A 24,976-nucleotide genomic window follows, 5' to 3' on the forward strand; every position below is an offset into this window, starting at 1 on the left:
CACCATGGGTCTACACTTAAAGTTCAAAACCTAGGGGAAGAAATTAAGTGGATGAAGTCAGGGCAATGGTTATCTTTGGGAGCAGGTGAGTGGGAGAAACCCTGGGGTGGGGGAAAGACATGGGCTGTGGTCCTTGAGGTCAGTAGTTTATTTCTTCTTTTTTTTCTTTCCTTCTTTTCTGCAAGAGACTCAGTTACTTTTCTTTTTTTATGGTGAGAACACTCAATATAAGATTTACTCTCTTAACCCATTTTTAAGTGTACAATATATTATTCACTATATGTACGATATTAGTACAGCAGATCTCTAGAGCATACTCAACTTGCTTAATTGAAACTTTTTGCCTACTGATTAGTAATACCCCATCTCCACCTCCTCTCAGCCCCTGGCAACTACCATTTCATTCTTTGATTCTGTGAATTTGATCATTTTAGGTTAACTCATATAAAAGGAATCATGCAATATTTATCTTTCTGTGACTGGCTTATTTCATTAAGCATAATGTACTCAAAATATATCCAAGCTATTATATTTTTTAGAATTTTCTTCCTTTTCAAGGCCAAAGAGAATTCCAATGTATGTATGTACGTGTGTGTATTTGTGTGTGTGTGTGTGTGTGTGTGTGTGTGTGTGTGGTGTGTGTATTCTATTCATCTATCAGTGGATGCTTAGGTTGTTACAACATCTTGACTACTATATATAGAGTTACAATGAACACAGATAAATACCCAGAAGGGGGATTCCTTGATCATATGGTGGTTCTATGTGTGATTTTTTTGAAAAACTTCCATTCTGTTTTCCACAGTAGCTGCACTGCTTTGCATTACCACTAACAGTATACAAGGGCTCCAGTTTCTCCATATCATTGCTAACACTTGTTGTCATTTGTGTTTTTTTTTTGATGACGGCCATCCTGACAGGCATGAGTGACATCTCACTGTGGTTTCCACTTGCCTTTCCCTGCAAATCAAATGGAACGTTAGTGACTTCAATTTTTCTTTTTTCCTGTACCTGTTGGTCATTTGTTATGTCTTCTCTGGAGAAATGTCTATTCAAGTCCTTAGCCCATTTCAATTGGGTTATTAGTTCTTTTTATTATTGAGTTGTAGGAGTGCCTTATATATTTTGAAGTTTAACCCCTTATCTGATATATATGACTTGCAAAACGTTCCCCCATTCTGTAAGTCACCCTTTCACTCTATTGACTGTTTCAGGCACTGTGAAGAAGCTTTTTAGTCTAGCACAGTCCTGCTTACTCTTCCTTTTGTTACTTGTGTTTTTGGTGTCATATCCATGAAATCGTGGTCAAGATCAATATCATAAAGATTTCCCCTTATGTTTCCCACTAGAAGGTTTTCAGTTTCAGGTCTTTTATTTGTCTTCAATCGATTTTGAATTGATTTTTGTGTGTAGTGTGAGATAGAGATTCAATTTCATTCTTTCACACCTGGATATTTAGTTTGGTGAAGAGACTATCCTTTCCCCATTGCATATCCTTGGAACTCTTAGCAAAGACAGGTTAACCTTAGTCCATAAATTTACTTCTGGGCTCTCTATTAATTTCCATTGGTCTGTATGTCCATCTTTATGCCTGCATCATACTGTTTGGATTATGATAGTTTTGTGATATATTTTGAAATCAGGAAGTGTGATGCCTTCAGCTTTGTTCTTCTTTCTCAAGACTTATTTGGCTATTAGTAGTCCCTTGTGGTTCTATATGAATTTTAGAATTTTTTTTCTATTTCTGTAAAAAATGTCATTGGGATTTTGATAGGGATGGCACTGAATCAGTAAACTGCTTTGCACAGGATAGACATTTTAACATTATCAAGTTTTCTTATCTGTGAAGACAGGAAGACTTCCCATTTTGAATTTCTTGATATAAGCAGTGGTCATACAGGTATCACATTATGAAGACCACCTCAAGCTGTACATTAACAATTCACATAGTCATTTATATGTATATTGTACCTCAATAAAAATATTCACAAAAATTAGACTATAATTACTAAGATACATGGAATATATGGAAAACAATGAGTTAATAATTAGCCTCAATAAAAAAATGAGAAAAACATAACTCATTGGATGGATAACACTGGGTCTTGCAAAGACACAACTTCTCTGAAATTTGATAAAGGGAACGAGTTACACATTTATTCTGCCCTTATAACATGAGGTAAAGTTCTCTCACTTACTAAACACTGAAGGAATGGTAGAGCTAAAATTTACCATTCTGCAATTCCTCAGTTAATAACTGGTTCAGACAATGGTCATTAATGGATGTTAAAATTATTAGGTGGAAAGTTGATGTGAGATTTTACAAGGGAAGAATAAGACTGTCACTACCTAACCTACTTACCAATCTTGGCATCACTAAACATGACAACCCAAAATTGTACATGAGGCAAGAACTACTAGAGAAGAATCCATGCCAAAAATAATTAAAGGTAAACCTAATCCACACTTAAGGTCTAACTGAAGATCTGCAGGACACATAAGGGCTAGGAGAGCAAATTAAATGTTATCGCAAGGAAGCAATAATAAAACCCTATACATCAGATATTTTTCAGGACAGCTCATTTCTTTAACAAGTAAGTAGCATTAAAAAGCAATGTTTAAAGAAAACCCTTGTTTGGATCTCAATTTCAACAATCTACAAAGGCGTATTATTCCAAGTAGGTTATAGATCTGAGTGTGAATAAAAAAACTGCAAGTTCTCTAAAGGAATACTGGGAATACTGTAAACTTTCTTGAAGAAACAGGTTACAATCTAAAACTTTAAACAGTCATAATTTTAATATTAAAACTTGAGAAGCATCTCCACTGAAGTAAAAAATAAGACAAGGATGCTCTCTCTTACTGATGCTATTCAAGAATTCAACCTATTGGGAAAAAATAGGCAACATCCTTTCCTATTTTGGAAACCAGAATAGACAATAAATATTTCATTCCTATTTTGGAAACCAGAATAGACAATAAATATTTCAAAGAGGTTCAACTTCACTAGTATCATAAAACACAATTTTAAAAATTCATCACACTGGCAAGAATTTAAAACTTGATAATACCAAATGTTGCCTAGGTGTGGATAAACAGGAACTATTAAGATTGCAGGTTGGAATGCAAATTACTCCTCTGGGGAGTAATCTGATAAATTCCAAGATGGTAAACCCTACGACCCAGCAAATCCACTTTCTCAGTGCATATTTTGTAGAATGGGCCCCATAGAACTTCCCAGAAATCTGCATAAGGAAAGCCAAACAAGAAAGCTCACATCTATATCAACATGGAAATAAGTTAATAAATTGTGGCATACTCCTGGGCAACACTGTAGAGCAGTTACAATAAATGAATTGCATCGTATGAATAAACATTAAAAATGGGGACTAAGAAAAGCAAGTTGCAGAATGATCTGATTTCATTTTGGTAGAGTTTAAGAATAGGATCTACTCTTTGGGTTACAGAACATTAGGCAAAATTAAAAAAAAAAAAAACACCATAGAAATGTTTGTGGTGATCTCTGCAGAGGGGAGAGGATTGTGGTGTGATAGACAAGAGGCTTCAACTGTATCTATGATGCCTCTTTCCTTAAACTGGGGAAGGATACGCTGGTGGACACTGTATTATTTCCATTGTATTATTGTCTATGTTTCACATATTTCATTTAAAAAATCATTAATGAAAGAGTGAGCCGAGTCATGAATCCCCAAATCCATGAAGGACTCTAGATATATCGCTTGCAAATAGCAACGGTCATTGGTACGAGGTTATACCTGAGGTCACAACTTCCCCACAAGTACAGAGAGTCAGTGGCAGACTGGAACTTCTCTCCTTCTGTGAGTTGGTCAGTGTAGCCAGCGGAACCATGGCAGAAAACAGAAGCCTGAAATGGTTAAAGTACACACTGTAGCAGCTGTGTGTCTGCAACCCCAAATCTGTGGTTTGAAGCCAATTTTTTGCCTTCCTCCTGCAGCTGTTCCAGGGGTATCACTTGCCTCTGGAAAACAACCATTTGCGGTTTTTTTTCCCCTCAAAACATGCTTCTGGAGCCTCATCTCTTTGTCACACTGAGATGCTGATTTGGACTCATGATAAGTGAATGGGCTGCAATGGGGCTCTGAAGGTGTCCATATCCAAGATAAAAGCATGGACCAGCCCCCAGGGATCCCAGCCAAGTAACACGGATACGTCCCACCAGTGTAAATGCTCCTGTTCACCCAGCAACACCTGCCTGGACACCGTGACCTCTGGAAAGGCCTGTCAGTACCCAGGAAATGCTGTAATAAATTATCACAGACTGCGTGGCTTAAGCAACAGAAATTTATTCTCTTGTGAGTCTGCTATTAAGGTGTTAGCAGAATAGTTCCTTCCGCTGCGGCTGGGAGTGGGGCAGGGCATCTGTTCCAGGACTTTCTCCCAGCTTCCGGGAGCTTTCTGGACATCTCGGGCGTTCTTGGCTTGTAGAAGCCTCACCCCAATCTCTGCCTTCATCATCACATGGTGTTCTCCCTGTGTGTGTGTCTGTGTCAGAAAATTCCCCCTTTTATAAGGACGCCAGCCATACAGGATTAGGGTCCGCCCTGATGACCCCCATTTTAATCCAATTGCCTCTGTAAAGACACTGGCCCCAAATAAGATCACAGTCTGAGATCTTGGAGGTTCTGCTTCACTGACTACACTAAAGCCTATGTGGATCACAACAAACTGTAGAAAATTCTGAAAGAGATGGGAATACCAGACTACCTTACTTGCCTCCTGAGAAACCTGTATGCAGGTCAAGAAACAACAGTTAGAACCAGACATGGAAGAACAGACTGCTTCAAAATTGAGAAAGGAGTATGTCAAGGCTGTATATTGTCACCTTGCTTATTTAACCTATATACAGAGTACATCATGAGAAATGCCAGGCTGGATGAAGCAAAAGCCAGAATCAAGACTGCCAGGACAAATGTCAGTAACATCAGTTATGCAGATGATACCACTCTTAAGGCAGAAAGTCAAGGGGAACTAAAGAGCCTCTTGATGAAAGTGAAAGAGGAGAGTGAAAAAGCTGGCTTAAAATAACATTCAAAAAATTGAGATCATGGCATCCAGCCCCATCACTTCACGGCAAATAGATGGGTCAACAATGGAAACAGTGACATAATTTATTTTTTATTATGTTATTTTATTTTCCTGGTCTCCAAAATCACTGCAGATGGTGACTGCAGCCATGAAATTAAAAGACACTTACTCCTTGGAAGAAAAGCTATGACAAACCTAGACAGCATATGAAAAAGCAGAGATATCACTTTGCCAACAAAGCTATGGTTTTTCCAATAGTCATGTATGGATGTGAGCGTTGGACCATAAAGAAGGCTGAGCACTGAAGAACTGATGCTTTTGAACTGTGATGTTGGAGAAGACATTTGAGAGTCCCTTGGACTGCAAGGAGATCCAACCAGTCAATCCTAAAGGAAATCAATCCTGAATATTCATTGGAAGGACTGATGCTGGAGCTGAAGCTCCTATACTTTGGCCACCTGATGCATAGAGCAGATTCATTAGAAAAGACCCTGATGCTGGGAAGGATTGAAAGCAGCAGAAGAAGGGGACAACAGAGGATGAGATAGGGGGATGGCATCACCAACTCAAATGGACATGAGTTTGAGCGCGCTCCAGGAGATGATGAAGGACTGGTAAGTGTGGCATGCTGCAATTCATGGGGTCGCAGTCGGACAGAACTGAGCAACTGAACAACAACAAAATTAATGGGACTCTGGAAAAGTAGTGCAGTCCTGGGAAGAAAGGTGACTTTATTACCAATATCTGTTAAATGAATGAACACAGGCCTTCTGCTTGACGGCTGGGATCTTAATCACTGGGTAACACTGAACAAGACGTATCACAGAAACTGAAATGTTCTTACAAGGGGCATTCGCTGAAAAAGCAGGCCCCTCAATGTAAATCTACAGCAATTTCCAGAAGACAGGAATTTTCAGTTGCAGTTTTATCATTACACAGCCTGTTATTCAGACCCAGAGGGTAGAATTGCAAATTAAAGAAATGCTTTGTATTAAAAAAAAAAAAAAGTCTTTCTGAAGACTAAGTCATTATTGTCTGTAATTGGGGTACAAGATGGGATAAAATTTCCATTCTATCAGAGATGATGATAAAGGAATCATTTCTATCGTTCCATTCTTGAGGAAAAAAAAAACGGAGTTTCCAATGAACCTTCATATTAATAATGATCTTAATTATCCATCCCCTTTCTGTGAGCCAAATGCCTCTTGTTTCGGCATACACAAAAGAGGTAATTTTAGTTTTTCTTTTCTTGTGTTTTTTTTCCCCCAATCTCCTTCTTCTTTTCTCTCTTCCTCCCTCCCTCCCCCCGCCCCCCGCCCCACCTCTCTTTCAGAAAAACAACTGCAGGACATAAATTCCTGAATCAATGTTCCAGATCTCCTGCTGCAGAACAGTGCAGACCCTCCTGGGAAGTCACATGCCGTGTCCCCAATCTTCCTGCAATGACAGCAGCTCCGGATTGAAAGAAATCTTGCCCTCCCGCATCAATGCTCCTCCAAGGCCATCTCGCTGGTCAGTGGCCATCTTCTCCCAGTTTCAGCACCTCCTGTGGCCATGACAGCTGTCCATCCGCCTCTCCAGAGAATGCTCACGATGACTGAGGAATACGGAGCATGTGACCAAGAATTCGGGGGTCACTGACTATGCCGACTTTGTCCTATTGCCTTGGGTAGTAACTCCCTCTCTCTGCACCTCACATCATGTGTTACTGCTGGAAGCCCTCTGATTTCCATTTGGCCTATTCTGTGTGGGGTTTTTTTTTTTTTTAAGTATTTATTTGTTTATTTGGCTGCACTGGGTCTTAGTTGTGGCATGTGGGATCTAGTTCCTGAGCAGGGATGGAACCCAGGCCCCCTGCATCGGGAGCACAGTCTTAACCACGGCACCACCAGGGAAGTCCCTGGTGTTTTTTTAAGAATTGAATTAGACACTCACTTTTAAAACTTGAGTAGTTCATATAATAATCCAGATTTCCAGCCTCTTTAGAAAGGCAACAATCTGGCCACCACCCCGGCCCAGGTTCCTGCAGGGAACACTACGCTGGAGTTGGGTGGTGGCTGCCCACTCTGGCTGGGACCCTCCCCTCCTGAACACCCAGGAGCCAGAAAGGCGGAGGGTGAGTGCTGCTCCCTGGAGGCAACAGAGCTGGGGACCACAACATACATACCTCCGTGTTTCTGGGTCATTCTCTGCATGTTCTCCCAACCAATTCTGCCCATTGAAATTCTACCCATCCCTCAAGGCTAAGTTCAAAGACCACCTCCTCCCAAAAGCTTCTTTCCATGCCCCCCGCTCCCCAATCTGAAGAAGTCCCCCTCCTCTTACTTCCTCTAATTCCTAGACTCAACCCTGCCATGTCCCTTTTCAGATCCTTCCTTTTAGTCCACTTAGCTGTGAAAACACACACACACACACACACACACACACAGACTGTAAACTTCTTAAGGATAGAGGCCCTAATTCATCTGTATTCCATAATTTAGCACAATCTCTGGTGAGCAGAATAACACCACTTGTCCCCAAAGATGTCCATGTTTTAATCTCTGGAGCCTGCAAATGTTACATTACATGGTGAAGAAAAGGGATTAAGAGAGCAGACCGAACTGAGGTGGCTAATCAGATGACCTGTAGATGGGGAGATTTTCCTGGATTATCCACATGGGCCCAATATAATCACGAAGACCCTTAAAAATTGAAGAGAAGTCAGAGTGATGTGCTGTGAGAAGGCTTCAGCTGGCCATTGCTGGCTTGGAAGACAGAAGGATGCCACGAGCCAAGGAATGAAGGCAACCCACAGAAGCCAGAAAAGGCAAGGAATAGATTCTCCCCTACGAGCCTCTGAAAGGAAGTAGTCCTGCTGATACCTTGATCAGTTCAGTCACTCAGTCGTGTCCAACTCTTTGCAACCCCAAGGACTGCAGCACGCCAGGTTTCCCTGTCTATCACCAACTTCTGGAGCTTATTCAAACTCATGTCCATTGAGTCAGTGATGCCATCCAACCATCTCATCCTCTGTTGTCCCCTTCTCCTCCTTCCTTCAATCCTTCCCAGCATCAGGGTCTTTTCAAATGAGTCAGTTCTTCGCATCAGGTAGCCAAAGTATTGGAGTTTCAGCTTCAACATCAGTCCTTCCAAAGAAATCCCAGGGCTGATCTCCTTCAGAATGGATTGGTTGGATCTCCTTGCAGTCCAAGAAACTCTCAAGAGTCTTCTCCAACACCACAGTTCAAAAGCATCAATTCTTCTGTGCTCAGCTTTCTTTATAGTCCAACTCTCACATCCATCCATGACTACTGGGAAAACCATAGCCTTGACTAGATGGACCTTTGTTGGCAAAGTAATGTCACTGCTTTTTAACAAGCTGTCTAGGTTGGTCATAACTTTTCTTCCAAGGAATAAGCATCTTTTAATTTCATGGCTGCAGTCACCATCTGCAGTGATTTTGGAGCCCAAAAAATAAAGCCTGTCACTGTTTCCACTGTTTTACTGACCCACTAAAACCCATTCCAGATTCCCAACCTCCAGGGCTGTAGGAGAATTGTATTCTTTTAAGCCACTGGTGATGGTAATTTGTTAGGGCAAAAATAGGAACCTAATACACCTTCTTTTCATACAGTTGGTGCTCAATATATGTCTGTAGATACTGAATCTGACAGCATCTTCTTTCTCTGCATCCCAGAATCACCTAAGGACAAGGATGCATCATCTCTCACAGTTGAGTCACCAGGGCACACAATGAACTCCTAACGAGAAACCAGCTTGGAAAAGACAGAAGACGGGAAGAGCACAGGGCTTCGGCTTTAGCAGATGAAGGCTGGAATCCTGGTCCTCTGCTCAGGAGGCATAGCAACCAGAAGTTCTTTCACTCTGGTGAGTCTCAGTCCCCTCGCCCGTGAAACAGAGATAACAGTACCTCCTTCCAGAATTACTGAGATAAAGAACTGGTACAGAGATGAGATTTGAAATGTCTAGAACATACATACTCATATGTGCCACAAACTCATAAACTCTTAGGATGGCATTTCAACCCACTCTGCTGCTGACACTGGGTTTTGTAACCTAGGAAAGAGCTCTGGTTCTCAGCCAAGAGATACTTGGGAGGTGAGTTGGCCCCGGGGTGTACTTGTTCCCTGGGTCCTTCTGTTACATGAATAAAACATATAGATCTTAACACTCCATTTCCTCCCCTGCACTACTGTGAAGATAACAACTCTCTGCTTTAAGTCACTGACTTTAACACTCATTTTTCATCCATCTTCATACCACACCCTTTGCACGACAACTTTCTGGCATCTTCCTTCAAGAGATGGAGTTTATTTCCCCAGTCACTGCATCTAGGCTGGCTTGGAGATTTGATTTAGCCAAATAAATGTGACAGGAGGATGGTGGGCCAGTTCCAAACTTAGGTCACAAGAGGCCTTGCACAAGTATGCCCTTTCTCTTGTGTCCCTGCCACCATCTATGGACAAGTGCAAACCAACCAGTTGGCAGATGACAGGCCACATGGAACAGAGATGACCCACCCCATCCAAGGCCATCCTAGACCAGCCAATGCCTGGCTGACCCAATAGCTGATTGCAGACAGCTTAGTGAACCCAGCCAAGATGAGCTGAGCCCAGTGCAGGTCAGCGGAAGTGCCCAGCTGACTTGCAGACTCATAAACAATGATAAGAGCTTATTGTTTTAAACCACTCTGTTTAAGGTAGTTTGTTATGCAGCAATTTAGCCGACTGATACATATCCCCTTCTTACTCACTAGTGTTTATAGAGACCTATGAATCACATATCCAGGTGACCGATGGGTGAGAGATGAGGGTGCTATTTGAGTATTAATCTTTACATCCTTTAGAAACTGTAAAAATGATTCCTCTGAAGAGACAGATCAGTTATGCAAGTTAGAGATGAAGATTCACATGTCACTTCATGAAGAGTCCCAGCTCTAGGATCTTCCCTTTGGCTCCACTTCTGTGCCTGACGTCTAGAACAGCAATGACAACTCGGGACTGGCAAGAAGAGGGGATGCTTGGCAAGACCCTAACAGTCTGCTGAGCAGCAGGCAAGGACTGTCTTCGCTGGTGTGCAGAGATTCCTACTGAAACAGCAAGATCTGGAATCTAGGGTTTCCTATTCTAACATCCTGCTGACATAACTCCCCGTTTGTGGAATTTACACGATACCATCCGACTCCTCCAAATAGTATTTTTTACATCAATAGAAAAATAATTCCAAAATTCAAATGAAACCACAAAACACCATGAACAACAAAATCAATCTTAAAGAAAGAAGGACAAAGTTGGAGGCATCATACTTCCTGTTTTTAAGAAGGACAAAGTTGGAGGCATCATACTTCCTGTTTTTAAGAAGGACAAAGTTGGAGGCATCATACTTCCTGTTTTTACACATGTAAGATTTAAAGATTTTTAAATTATAAAAATAAATAAATTAATTGATTTACAATATTAAAAAATATATATATATTAAAGTGTTAGTCGCTCGGTCATGTCCAACTCTTTGCAACCCCATGGACTATAGCCCACCAGGCTCCTTTGTCCATGGGATTCTCCAGGCAAGAGTACTGGAGTGTGTTGCCATTCCCTTCCCCAGGGGATCTCTCTGACCCAGGGATCAAACCTGGATCTCCTGCATTGCAGGAAGATTCTTTACCATCTGAGCCATGAGGGAATATCAAAATACAGTAATCAAAATATATTTTACTGGCATATAGACAGATATATAGGCCGATGGAACATAATAGAGAAAGCAGAAATAAATCCACACATACGGTCATCTGATCTTTGATTAGAGAGCCAAGAATACACAACGGGGAAAAGATAGTCTCTTCAATAAACAATGTTGAGAAAACTAGATATCTATATGAAATAGAACAGAATTGGACACTGATCTCACATCATACACAAAAATCAAAATGGAATAATGATACAAATATGACTTTTTATGTCTTTAATTCATACACTATAAAACTTCTAGAAGAAAACATAGAAAAGCTGCTGGACGCTGATCTTGGCAATGACATTTGGGGTGTGACACCAAAAGCACAAGCAACAAAAATAAAAGTAAACAAGTGGGAGTACATCAAAATAAAAAGCTTCTGCACAGAAAAGGAAACAACAGAGTAAAAATAATCTTACAGAATGGGAGAAAATATTTCAAGGCATATGTCTGATAGGGGATTAATTTCCAAAGTATACAGAACTCCTACAACTAAAGAAAACTAATTTATAAAACTAATAACCCCATTTTAAAAATGGACTAAGAATTTGAAGGGCTTCCCTGGTGCCTCGGTAGGTAAAGAATCTACCTGAAATGCGGGAGACCTGCGTTCAGTAAAGCTGAAGTTCCAATACTTGGCCACCTGATGCAAAGAACTGACTCATTAGGAAAGATCCTGATGGTGGGAAAGACTGAAGGCAGGAGGAGAAGGGGATGACAGAGGAGGAGATGGTTGAATGGCATCACCAACTCAATGAACATGAGTTTGAGCAAACTCTGGGAAATGGTGAAGGATAGGGACGCCTGGTGTGCTGCAGTCCATGGGGTCGCAAAGAATCAAACACGACTGAGCGACTGAACTACAACAACAAGAATCTGAATAGACGTTTCTCCAGAGAAGACATAACAAATGGCCAACAGGTATAAGAAAAAGACAAGCAACATCAGTAAGCATCAGGGAGAGGAAAATCAAAACCACAACGAGATGTCATCTTACAACTGCTGGGATGGCTAGGATAAGACAGCACAAAACAGACAACCATTATTGGCAAGGATGTAGAGAAATCACAATTCTTGCACACTGTTGATGGTAACATAAAATGGTGTGGCTGCTATGGAAAACAATAAGAAGTTTCCTCAAAATATTACAAATAAAATCACCACGTGACTCAACAATCCCACTTCTGGCTATTTATCTTAAAAAAAAAAAAAAAGGAAATCAGGCTCAAAGAGTTATTAGCACATCTGTGTTCATCATAGCACTCTTCACAATGGCCAGGCTGTGGTAACAACCTAAATTGTTCACTGACAGATGCATGGATAAAGAAGATGTGGTATACAGTTACAGTGGAATACTACTCAGCCTGAAAAAGGAAGGGAATTTGTATTATGTGACAACATGCATGAACCCTGAGGACATTATGTTAAGTGAAATAAGCCAATCACAGAATTCTCAATATTGCATGATTCTACTTATACGATACCTAAAATAGTCAAATTCATAAAATGAGTGGAAGGGTGGTTGACCAGGGCAGAGGGTAGAGAGAATGAGGAGTTGGTAATCTGTGGGCATAAAGTCTCAGTAAAGTAAGACAAATAAGCTCTAGAGACCTGCTGTGCAGCATTGCACCTACAGTCAACTGCATTTGTTAAGGTAGATCTCATGTTAAGTATCCACATAACAATCAAATTAAATACATACACACATACATATATACGTTCCCTGGTTAGTATAACAATAGTTTTCATGTTCCCTTTTCCTGCCCACAATAAAAGTACCATGGGCAAGGAAGCTAGTTTGATTAAATGAGACTTCCTATGCATAAAACACAGCCAGGACAAGGAGAAACAAGGTCTTAAGAACTGGAATAACAGGCGCAAATCTCTGCTCTGTCACTTACAAGCTGGGTAAGTTCCTTATTTTTTTAGCTTCAATTTCATCTTCTCCAGAGTGGGAATAAAAACACTTACCTCCTAAGGTCACTGTGATGGTTGAGTGAGTTTCCACATGGAATGTGCTTGGCACTTAGCAGGAGCTCAATAAATGTTAGTCCTTTCCCTATTTACAAATCCTGGTTGCTATGAGTGTTAATATTTGCTCTTATTTTTCTGCCCACAGGCAATTATCTAGGCTCCTTACGTGGCAGCAGCACAGAAGTACCTATCTCCAAAAGGGACTGAGGTTTTTGAACATGGGCTGACTTACACATACTTCACACTCCCCCTTCCCATAATCTCAGGTAAACCTCAGGGTATTCCCAAATGGATTCTGTAGTTGCCATAGACTCCAAGTATCTAAAAGCTACCAAACAATAAAATGCTTCTGAGGCTTACAGCCTGATAAAAGGCACTCCTCAAGTTCAAAGTGAAGTTTAAAAAAACAAAAACAAAAACAGCCCCTCCGACAGATCCAGGGTGAGATGAGGGAGTCTAATTGAGCAGGACGTGTGCTGTGACTGCATGAATGTTTTATCTTTGTTGTCAAAAAGCCATCTGGAGTGAAGGAAACCTGGAGATCAATGTTCTTGGATTACGTGGTCACTCGCAACAGTGGGTGTGCAGAAATGCTGATCGCCCGCTGGCTCCTCCAGCATCACAAGCGGCTAACCATGCTGAGACAGAAGCGGATGTTTTATTATTCTTTTTAATAGGAAAGTACAAAAATTCTAAAGTGCTAAGACAGTACTCTCTTTATCCCTCACACCAGCTGTCTGAAAATTCTAAAAAGATATTTTGGTATAGACCCAAATTTGTAGCTGTTTTAGGAGTATTCTTAAAACATATTAAACAATTCTTTACTACGTTAAAGCACATGCTTGTTGTAGAAAATATTTTCCTGCTTAGAAAATGTAGAAAAGTAGTGGGAATACAATGAAAATCACTTGTAATTTTACCACCTAGTGAATTATAATTCCCAGCAGTAATTTTTTCAGCTCATATTTGCAAGCTGCTTTTTCACTTAAGTTTTAAACATCTCCCATCAAAATTACCAACAAACGTTAACTTTGTGAGATTGGTAACATTTCATCATATTATACCCACTAATTACTTAGCCATTCTATGAAAACTGAACACTGAAATTATACGTGTTCTCCATGAATTATGCTACCACAAAGATTTCTAACTGCACAACTGAAGGGACACGTGAGCACTTACATCTCTTTTAAGAACCAACATTTTCCCAGAATCAAATACAGGGCCTGGAACAATGCATATTGTTTTAATGAATGAATCCTGTTATATTTTTAGAATGTAATTTCTATTGATATTTCTTAAAGCCATATTTACAGCCTTAAGTCATTATCCAAACCCCAGCCTAGCATCTGAAGTTGGTCTGATCTCTTTCCAGAGTGCCCTGGGCCACCTCTGCCTGGACCCCAACCACACCACTGGTATGCCCTCCGACTGTCCCCTCTTAATGAAAATCTCTCTAGCACTCATTCTCACAGCTGTCTTCTAAGCAAAGATGGTCACTGTCCACACAAGAACCTGCCCCCTCGGTACTGTGAGACAACCTCGGTCTCACCTGCCTCCTCAAGGGGGCGCCAGAGTCCCGTCCTCTCTGCACTCCTGGTACCCAGCTCAGGGCTGGCAGCTAGCTACTCGAGTGTGTCTGCAGTAAAAGCAGGCTGGGATGAATTAATTAATTGCACGACTTGACCTAAGATTGCACTATTGATTCTGAAATAACCAGGGGCAGAAAATAAGTACATGGTTTTCGCTGACATTTTTCCTTTGCTCTTGCTGTACTAATCAAAATTCACCAGAGAAATAAAACCTATAGGCCTTCCATCTATTTTGTTGCTTTTCAATCGCTAAGTCGTGTCCAGACTCTGTGACCCCATGGACTGCAGCACACCAGGCTTCCCTGCCCTCCACTATCTCCCGGAGTTGGCTCACACTCATGTCCATTGAGTCGGTGATGCCATCCAACCATCTCATCCTCTGTGACCCCCTTCTCCTCCTGCCTTCAATCTTTCCCAGAGTCAGGATCTTTTCCAACGAGTCAGCACTTTGATAAGGTGAAGGACTAGAGCTTCAGCTTCAGAATCAGTCCTTCCGGGGCTTCCCTAGTGGTCCAGTAGCAAAGAATCCACCTGCCAATGCACGGATTCGATCCCTGATCCCGGAAGATCCCACAAGCCTTGGAGCAACTAAGCTGGTGCACCACAACTATTGAGCCTGTGCTCTAAAGCCCGGGAGCCCCAACTACTGAGCCCCCGCCCCGCAACTGCTGCAGCCCGTGCTCGACAACAGGAGAGGCCATCACAGTGAGAATCCCAACCACTACAACTAGAGCAGCCCCCACTTGGCGCAATGACAGAAAAGCTCGCACAGCACCGAAGACCCAGGGCAAACAAAAGTAAATACATAAATAAACTCCAGAAAGATTCAGTCCTTCCAATGAACATTCAGAGTCGACTTCCTTTAGGACTGACGGGTTTGATCTCCTTGCTGTCCAAGGGACTCTCAAGAATCTTCTATCCATAACTATACAATTTATTGGAAGATACTAGTTCATGAAGTTATGGAGACTGTCCTACAATCTGCCGAGTATAAGCTGGGGACCCAGAAAGACCTTACCAGTGGAAGGCCTGAGAGCTAATGGCATGGATTCCAGTCTATGTCTGAAGGCACGATAACCTAGAACCTTGTGGGCTGGAGAAGACTGATGTCTCACTGTAGCACAGAGGGCAAACCCTCCCTACCACCATCATTTTATTCCATTCAGGCCCTCAGTGGATTGGATGCTGCCCACCACCTGGGGACAGCAGTGTGTTTTACTCAAGTCTACTGACTCAAATGCTGATCTCATCTGGAAACTTTGGCACTGACCCCTACAAACAAATATTTACCCTAATATCTGCTCATCCTGTGATCCTGTCAAGTTGCCATGAAATTAACTGCCACATTTGCTTTATTATTTTTTACAATATTTTTATTGAGGTATATAGTTTACATACCACAAATGCACCGTTTAAGTGTACTTACAATACTGTAAAACCATTTGCTGTGGTTCAGCCACTCGGTCCTATCCACATGTGATGAGTGCAATTGTGCAGTAGTTCGCACATTCTTTGGCATTTCTCTTCTTTAAGGTTGGAATGAAAACTGACCTTTTCCAGGCCTGTGGCCACTGCTGAGTTTTCCAGATTTGCTGGCATATTGAGTGCAACACTTTCACAGGATCATCTTTTAGGATTTGAAACAGCTCAGCTGCAGTTCCATCACCTCTACTAACTTTGTTCGCAGTGATGCTTCCTAAGGTATACTTGACTTCACATTTCAAGATGTCTAGCTCTAGGTGAATGATCACACCACTGTGGTTATCCCGGCCATTAATCTTCTTTGTATAGGTCTCCTGTGTGTTCTTGCCACCTCTTCTTAGTATCTTCTGCCTCTGTTAAGTCCATACCATTTCTGTCCTTTATTGTACTCATCTTAGAATGAAATGTTCCCTTGGTATTTCTAATTTTCTTGAAGAAATCTCTAGTCTTTCCCATTCTACTGCTTTCCTCTATTTTTCACATTGTTCACTTAGAAAAGCTTTATCTCTCCTTGCTGTTCTTCGGAACTCTGCTTTCATATGGGTATATCTTTCCTTTTCTTCTTTGCCTTTTGCTTCTCTTCTTTTCTCAGCTACTTGTAAGGCCTCCTCAGGCAACTATTTTTCCTTTTTGCATTTATTTTTCTTGGGGATGGTTCTGATCACCGCCTCCTGTACAATGTTATGAACCTCCATCTATAGTTCTTCAGGCACTCTGTCTATCAAATTTAATCCCTTGAATCTATTTGTCATTTCCACTGCATAAATCGTAAGAGATTTGATTTAGGTTGTACTTGAATTGCTTAGTGGTTTTCCCTACTTTTTTCAATTTAAGTGTGAATTTTGCAATAAGGAGTTCATGACCAGAACCACAGTCAGTTCAAGGTCTTATATTCCCACTTGGAGAATCCCATGGAGAGAGGAGCCTGGCAAGCTACAGTCCATACAGTCTCAGAGAGTCAGACATGGCTGAAGCGACAGAGCATGCACGCATGCAGCATTTTACACTCCCACCAGAAGGTATGAAATTTCCAATTCTCCAATTCCTGCCAATATTTACTGTTTTGCATTAAAAAAAATTATCGCTATATCCATCCTAATGAGTATGAAATACTATCTCACTGTGGTCTTGATTTACATTTCTCTAATAATTAAGATGATTTTGAGCATCTTTTCATTTTGCTTATTTACCATCTGTATGTCTTCTTTGGATAAATTCTATTCAAATTCTTTGTCCATTTTTCAGTTGAGCTGTCTTTTTAGTTTTGAATTGTTAAAGAGTTCTTTACATATTCTGTATACTAGATTCTTATCAAACATATGATTTGTCTAGTTCATTGAAATACTCTAATTGGTTGGCATACAGTTGTTCACAGCATTGCCCTTAATCATTTTTCTTTCTGTAAGGTCAACACTAATGTCTTCACTTTCATTCCCAGTTTTAGTAATTTGAATCTTCCCTCTCTCTCTTTCTTTCTCTCTTTCTTGTCAGTCTAGCTGAAGTCTTGATCACTGCACTTTATTGATTATTTGTTCTTTGCAAAGAACAAATCTTTTGTTTTCTTGATTTTATCTACTATTTTTCTATTCTCTATTTTCTTTATTTCCATTGTGTTTGCTTGTGTTCAGTTTGTTACTTTATCTAACTTCTTAAGGGCTTCCCAGATAGCTCAGTTGGTAAAGAACCTGTCTCCAATGCTTCTTAAAGTCAAAGGTCAGGCTATTAACTTGGGATTTTTCTTCTTTTTCTAATGTTCGGTTCAGTTCAGCCGCTCAATCATGTCCGATTCTTTTTAACCCCATGGACTGCAGCACACCAGGCTTCCCTGTCCATCACCAACTCCAAGAGTTTACTCAAACTTATGTCCATTGAGTTGGTGATGCCATCTAACCATCTCATCCTCTGTCATCCCCTTCTTTTCCTGCCTTCAATCTTTCCCAGGATCAGGTTCTTCTCAAATGAGTCAGTTCTTCGCATCAGGTGGCCAAAGCATTGGAGTTTCAGCTTCAACATCAGTCCTTCCAATGAATATTCAGGACTGATTTCCTATAGGATTGACTGGTTGGATCTCCTCACAGTCCAAGGGACTCTCAAGTCTTCTCAAACACCACAGTTTAAAAGCATCAATTCGTCAGTGCTCAGCATTCTTTATAGTTCAACTCTCACATCCATACATGACCACTGGAAAAACCATAGCTTTGACTAGATGGACCTTTGTTGACAAAGTAACGTCTCTGTTTTTTAATATGGTATCTAGGTTGGTCATAACTTTCCTTCCAAGGAGTAAGTGTCTTTTAATTTCATGGCTGCAGTCATCATCTTCAGTGATTTTGGAGTCCAAAAAAATAAAGTCAGCCACTGTTTCCACTTTTTCCCTATCTATTTGCCATTAAGTGATGGGGCCAGATGCCATGATCTTAGTTTTCTAAATGTTGAGTTTTAAGCCAACTTTTTCACTCTCCTCTTTCACTTTCATCAAGAGACTCTTTAGTTCTTCTTCGCTTTCTGCCGTAAAGGTGCTGTCATCTGCATATCTGAGGTTATTGATATTTCTCCTGGCAATCTTGATTCCAGCTTGTGCTTCATCCAGCCCAGCATTTCGCATGATGTACTCTGCATGTAAGTTAAATAAGCAGGGTGACAATATACAGCCTTGAAGTACTCCTTTCCCTATTTGGAACCAGTCTGTTGTTCCATGTCCAGTTCTAACTGTAGACGTATATTATAAATCTCCCTCTGAGCACAGTTTTAAGTTCATCCCATAAGTTTTGGTACAGTGTGCTATCATTTTCATTCATCACAAACTACTTTCTTTTTTTTTTACAGGCTTTTATTTTATTTAGTTAGCAATGTGTTGTGTAAGTTTCATATATCTGTGAACTTTCCAAATTTTCCTTATTGAGTTCTAATTTTATTCTGCTGTGGTCACAGAGCATATTTTATATGACTTAAATATTTTTACTAATCTTATTTATTGTTTTTGGCTGTCCTGGGCCTTTGCTGCTGCACGGGCTTTTCTCCAGGTGTAGTGAGTGGAAGCTACTCTCGAGCTGCAGCGTGCAGGTCTCCCATTGTGACGGCGCCTCTTACTCTGAGCACAGGCTCTAGGGCACGTGGGCTTCAGTGGTCGCAGCTCATGGACTCAGTAGTTGCGCTCCTGGGCTCTAGAGCTTAAGCTCAATAGTGTGGCTCCCAGGCTTAGCTGCTCCACAGCACGTGGGATCTTCCCAGACCAGAGATCAAAACCATGCCTCCTGCACTGGAAGGCAGACTCTTTACTACTGAGCCACCAGGGAAGCCATGACTTGAATGTTTTTAAGTTTATTGAGATTTGTCTTACATCCAAATATATAGTCTATCCTGGAAAAGTGTTCCATAGTGCATGAGAAAAATATGCATTCTGCTACTGTTGGTTGAGAGCTCTGTTATAAAGAATCTGTCCATATATATGGAATTTAGAAAGATGGTAACGATAACCCTGTATGTGAGACAGCAAAAGAGACACAGATGTATAGAACAGTCTTTGGAACTCTGTGGGAGAGGGCGAGGGCAGGATGATTTGGGAGAATGGCATTGAAACATGTATATCATCACATGTGAAACAAATCGCCAGTCCAGGTTCAATGTACGATACAGGATGCTTGGGGCTGGTGCACTGGGATGACCCAGAGGGATGGGATGGGCAGGGAGGTGGGGGTGGGTTCAGGATGGGGAACACATGTACACCCATGGTGGATTCATGTTGATGTATGGCAAAACTAATACAATGTTGTAAAGTAATTAGCCTCCAATTAAAATAAATAAATTTATATTTTAAAAAATAATTAAAAAAACAGAATCTGCCTGCCAATACAGAAGACATGGGTTCGATCCCTGGATCAAGAAGATCCCCTGGAGAAGGAAATGGCAACCTACTCCAGTATTCTTGCCTGGGAAATCCCATGGACAGAGGAGCCTGTGGGCAATAGACTGCAGAGGCAATGGGGGTGCAGAGGAGTCAAACCAGACTTAGCGACCAAACAACAAATTGTTGAGTGAAAAGTTTTCTGTATGTCTGTTAGGTGTAGCTGTTTTATAGTGCTGTTCAAACCTTCAGTTTACTTTTGATCTTCTGTACAGTTGTTCTCCAGTGTGGAGCTCCAAAGCTAGTGGAGGTGATGGAATTCCAGCTGAGTTATTTCAAATCCTAAAAGATGATGCTGTGAAAGGGCTGCATTCAATATGCCAGCAAATTTGGAAAAGTCAGCCTTCACCACAGGACTGGAAAAGGTCAGTTTTTATTCCAATTGCAACAAAGGGCAATGCCAAAGAATGTTCAAACTACCACACAATTCAGAAAACTAAGATCATGGCATCCGGTCCCATCACTTCATGACAGATAGATGGGGAGACAGTGGAAACAGTGGCTGACTTTATTTTTCGGGGCTCCAAAATCACTGCAGATGGTGACTGCTGCCATGAAATTAGCAGAACTTACTCCTTGGAAGGAAAGTTATGACCAACCTAGGCAGCATATTAAAAGGCAGAGACATTACTTTGCCAACAAAGGTCCATCTTCTCAAGGCTATGGTTTTTCCAGTAGTCATGTATGGATGTGAGAGTTGGACTATAAAGAAAGCTGAGCACCAAAGAATTGATGCTTTTGAACTGCGGTGTTGGAGAAGACTCTTGAGAGTCCCTTGGACTGCAAGGAGATCCAACCAGTCCATCCTAAAGGAGATCAGTCCTGGGTGTTCATTGGAAGGACTGATGTTGAAGCTGAAACTCTAATACTTTGGCCACCTATTGTAAAGAGCTGATTCATTGGAAAAGACCCTGATGCTGGGAAAGATTGAGGGCAGGAGGAGAAGGGGACAACAGAGGATGAGATGGTTGGATGGCATCATCGACTCGATGGACATGGGTTTGGGTCAACTCTGGGAGTCCAGGGAGTCCTGGCGTGATGGACAGGGAGGCCTGACATGCTGCGGTTCATGGGGTTGCAAAGAGTCGGACATGACTGAGCGACTGAACTGAACTGAACCACACAATTGCACTCATTTCACATGCTAGCAAAGTAATGCTCAAAATTCTCCAAATTGGGCTTCAACACTATGTGAACAAAGAACTTCCAGATGTGCAAGATGGATTTATAAAGGCAGAGGACCAGAGATCACATTGCCAACATCTGCTGGATCATCGAAAAAGCAAGAGAGTTCCAGAAAAACATCTACTTCTGCTTCACTGACTATGTTAAAGTCTTTGACTGTGTGGATCACAACAAACTGTGGAAAATTCTTTAAGAGATGGGAATACCAGATCACCTAACCTGCCTCTTGAGAAATCTGTATGCAGGTTAAGAAACAACAGTTAGAACCAGACATGGAATAACAAACTGGTTCCAAATTTGGTAAGAAGTACATCAAGCCTATATATTGTCACCATGCTTAGTTAACTTATATGCAGAGGATATCATGCAAAATGTGGTTGGATGAAGCACAAGCCGGAATCAAGATTGCCAGGAGAAATACCAATAACCTCAGATGTGCAGATAACACCACCTTTATGGCAGAAAGTGAAGAAGAACTGAAGAGCCTCTTGAGGAAAGTGAAAAAGCTGGCTTAAAACTCAACATTCAAAAAACTAAGATCATGGCATCCAGTTCCATCATTCACGGCAAGTAGATGGGACAACAATGGGAACAGTTAGAGACTTTATTTTCTTGGGCTTCAAAATCACTGCAGATGGTAACTGCAGCCATGAAATTAAAAGATGCTTGCTCCTTGGGAGAAAAGCTATGACTAACGTAGACAGCATATTAAAAAGCAGAGACATTACTTTGTCAGCAAAGGCCTGTCTAGTCAAAGCCATGGTTTTTCCAGTAGACATGGACGGATGTGAAAGTTGGACCATAAAGAAGGCTGAGCGCTGAAGAATTGATGTTTTTGAACTGTGGTGCTGGAGAACACTCTTGAGAGTCCCTCGGACTGCAAGGAGATAAAACCAGTCAGTCCTAATGGAAATTAATCCTGAGTATTCACTGGAAGGACTGATGCTGAAGGTGAAGCTCCAGTACTTTGGCCACCTGAGGTGAAACGCCGACTCAATGGAAAAGACACTGATGCTAGGAAAGATTGAGGGCAGGAGGAGAAGGGGATGACAGAGGATGAGATGGTTGCATGGCATCACCAACTCAATCGACATGAATTTGAGTAAGCTCTGGGAGTTGGTGATGGACAGGGAAACCTGGCGTGCTGCAGTCCATGGGGTCACAAAGAGTCGGACACAACTGAGTGACTGAACGACAAGAGTCATTCTACCCATTATTGATAGTCAAGTATCTGAATCTCTAGCTATTCTTGCTCAGTGTCTATTTCTCCCCTCAGTTATGCCAGTTTTTGCTTCATGTATCCTGGGCTTCTCTGTTAGATGAATGTGCGTTACATCTTATTGATGGATGGACCCTTTTACTTTCAACCTATTTGTGTTTGGGATCTAAAGTAGATCGTTAGTAGGCAGCAGATAGTTGGATCATATCGTTTGTCCACTCTGCCAATATCTGCCTTTTAGTTGCAGAGTTTAATCTGTTTCTCTCTTTCTGTCTCTGTGTGTGAGTGTGTGTGTGTTCAGTCACGTCTGACTCTCTGCAAGCCCCTGGACAGGTTCTGTCCATGGGATTCTTCAGGCAAGAATACTGAAGTGGAGGGGATCTTCCCCACCCAGGGACTGAACCTGCATCTCCTGCATTGCAGGCATTCTTTACTACTAGCCTCACCTGGAAAGCCCCATGCATTTCAACTAAATATAATTACTGACAATGTAGAACTTACTTCTACCATTTTGATATTTGTTTTCTATGTTTCTTATATCTGTTTTATTCCTCAGATCCTTCATTACTGCCTTGCTTTTGTTAAGGAGGTTTTCTAGTGTACCTTATTCAATTTCCTGATCATTTCTTTTCCTATATAATTTTCAGTTATTTTCTTAGTGGTTGCCCAGGGTACTGTAACTGACAATTTATAAGAATCTAGTTTAGATTAATACCAATTAATTTCAAATATAGAAAATCTTATCTCACATGTATCTCCATTCACCACCTTTATGTTGTTATTGCCACGAATTAGTTTTTAAACATTGTGCATCCATCAACAAAGATTTATAACTGCTTTACAAACTCATCTTTTAGTACAGACAGAATGGTAGCTCAGACAGGAAATAATCTGCCTGCAATGCAGGAGACCCAGGTTTGATTCCTGGATTGGGAAGATGCCCTGGAGGAGGGCATGAAAACCCACTCCAGCATTCTTGCCTGGAGAAGCCCATGGACAAAGCAGCCTGGCAGGCTGCAGTCCATGGGAGTGCAAAGAGTCAGACACAACTGAACGACTGTCACAGACAGAACAAAAAGAGTTAAAAACAAATATACACTTACACTGTCCTCTGTATTTACGTGTTGCTACCTTTGCTAGTATTCTTTATTTCTTCACGTGGGTCTCAGTTACTATCCTGTGTCCTTTCATTCCACCCTGAATGACTCCCTTTAGCATCTCCTGCAGAGTGGGTCTGCTAGTAACAAACCATCTCAACTTTTGCTTCTCTGGGAATGTCTTACTTTCTCCTTCATTTTTAAGGGTATTTTTGGTGGGATACACAATATTTAGTCAACTATCTATATATATATTTAGCACTTCGTGTATGTCTTTCACTTTGTGTATGTCTTCTGGCTTCCATGATTTCTGATGAGATGTTAATATTACTAATATTAACAAATGCTAATATTATTGAGGACCTCTTCCATGTGATCAGTAGCTTTTCTTTTTTAAAGATTCTCTTTATCTTTAACCTTTGACAGTTTAGCTTAGGTCTCTCTCTGAGTTTATCCCATTTGGTGTTTGTTGAGCATCTTGTAGGTATTAGTGTTAGTTGCTCAGTGGTGCCCGACTCTGTGTGACCCCATGAACTGAAGCCCCCCAGGCTCCTCTGTCCGTGGAATTCTCCAGGCAAGAACACTGGAGTGGGTTGCCATGTCCTTCTTCAGAGGATCTTTCCAACCCACAGATCAAACCCGGGTCTCCTACATTGCAGGCAGATTCTTTACCATTTAAGCTCCAGGGAAGATCAAACCTGGAGATGCCGGGGATTGAACCCAGGGCCTCATACATGCAAAGCAAGTGCTCTACCACTGAGCTACATCCTCTGTGTAGGTGTAGATTAACATTTTGATCAAATTCGGAACATTTTTGGCCATTATATCTTCAAATACTCTTTCTGCCATTTTCGCCCCTTCCTCTCATTGAGAGGCTCCCATCATATGTCTGTGTTGATATATCTAATGACATCCTAACAGGTCTCTGAGGCTTTATTTATTTTTCTTCATCCTTTTCTTTTTCTGTTCCTCAGAATGGATAATCTTAATTGACCTGTCTTCAAATTCACTGCATTTGTATCTGCCTAGTTAAATCTGATGCTGAGCCCCTATAGTTTAATTTTTCATTGTAGTTATTATACTTTTCAACTCCAAAGTTTGTATTTGGTTCCTTTTTATCATTTTTCCGCTTCATTGATATTCTACTTACTGAGATGTAGTTCTCATGCTTTCCATTAGTTCATTAAGTGTAGTTTTCTTTAGCTCTTTGAACATATTTTAAATACCTGATTGAAAGTCTTCACCTAGAAATTCCAATCTCTTGGCTTCCCCAGGGACAGTCTGTATTATTTATTTTCCCATGCAACAATTATACATTCTTTTTTTTTTAATCCTTGCAACTTTTTGTTGAAAACTGGACACTGGATATTACACTGTGTCAATCTTGAAAATCAGATTCTTTTCTTCCCCCATCTCAGGGTTTCCTGTAGTTGTTGCTTGTCTCATGACTTTTCTGAACTAATTCTGTAAACTGTGTATCATTTGTCATATGTATCCACTGAAGTCTCATTAGCTTTTTTATTATCCTTGTTCAGGTGCTATGTCCAACACTTCACAACCCCATGGACTGCAGCACACCAGACTCCCCTGTCCTTCACTATCTCCTGGAGTTTGCTCAAATTCATGTCTACTGAGTGAGTAATGCCATCCAACCATCTCATCCTCTGTTGTCCCCTTCTCCTCCTGCCTTCAATCTTTCCCAGTATCAGTATCTTTTCCAATAAGT

The 24,976-nt window shown here is 41.1% G+C and overlaps 1 protein-coding gene and 1 non-coding gene across 3 annotated transcripts in view; both read right to left on the reverse strand.

Moving 5' to 3' along the window:
- Positions 1 to 24,976, reverse strand: part of STK32B (serine/threonine kinase 32B) — a 384,837-nt gene that overhangs the window by 321,784 nt on the left and 38,077 nt on the right. The gene's annotated exons all lie outside the window — the stretch shown is intronic.
- TRNAA-UGC (transfer RNA alanine (anticodon UGC)) lies at positions 23,950 to 24,021 on the reverse strand. The gene has a single exon. It is a non-coding gene; the product is annotated as a tRNA-Ala (tRNA).

Source organism: Capricornis sumatraensis, chromosome 7, assembly GCF_032405125.1.
Source record: "Capricornis sumatraensis isolate serow.1 chromosome 7, serow.2, whole genome shotgun sequence".
Classification (NCBI taxonomy): Eukaryota; Metazoa; Chordata; class Mammalia; order Artiodactyla; family Bovidae; genus Capricornis; species Capricornis sumatraensis.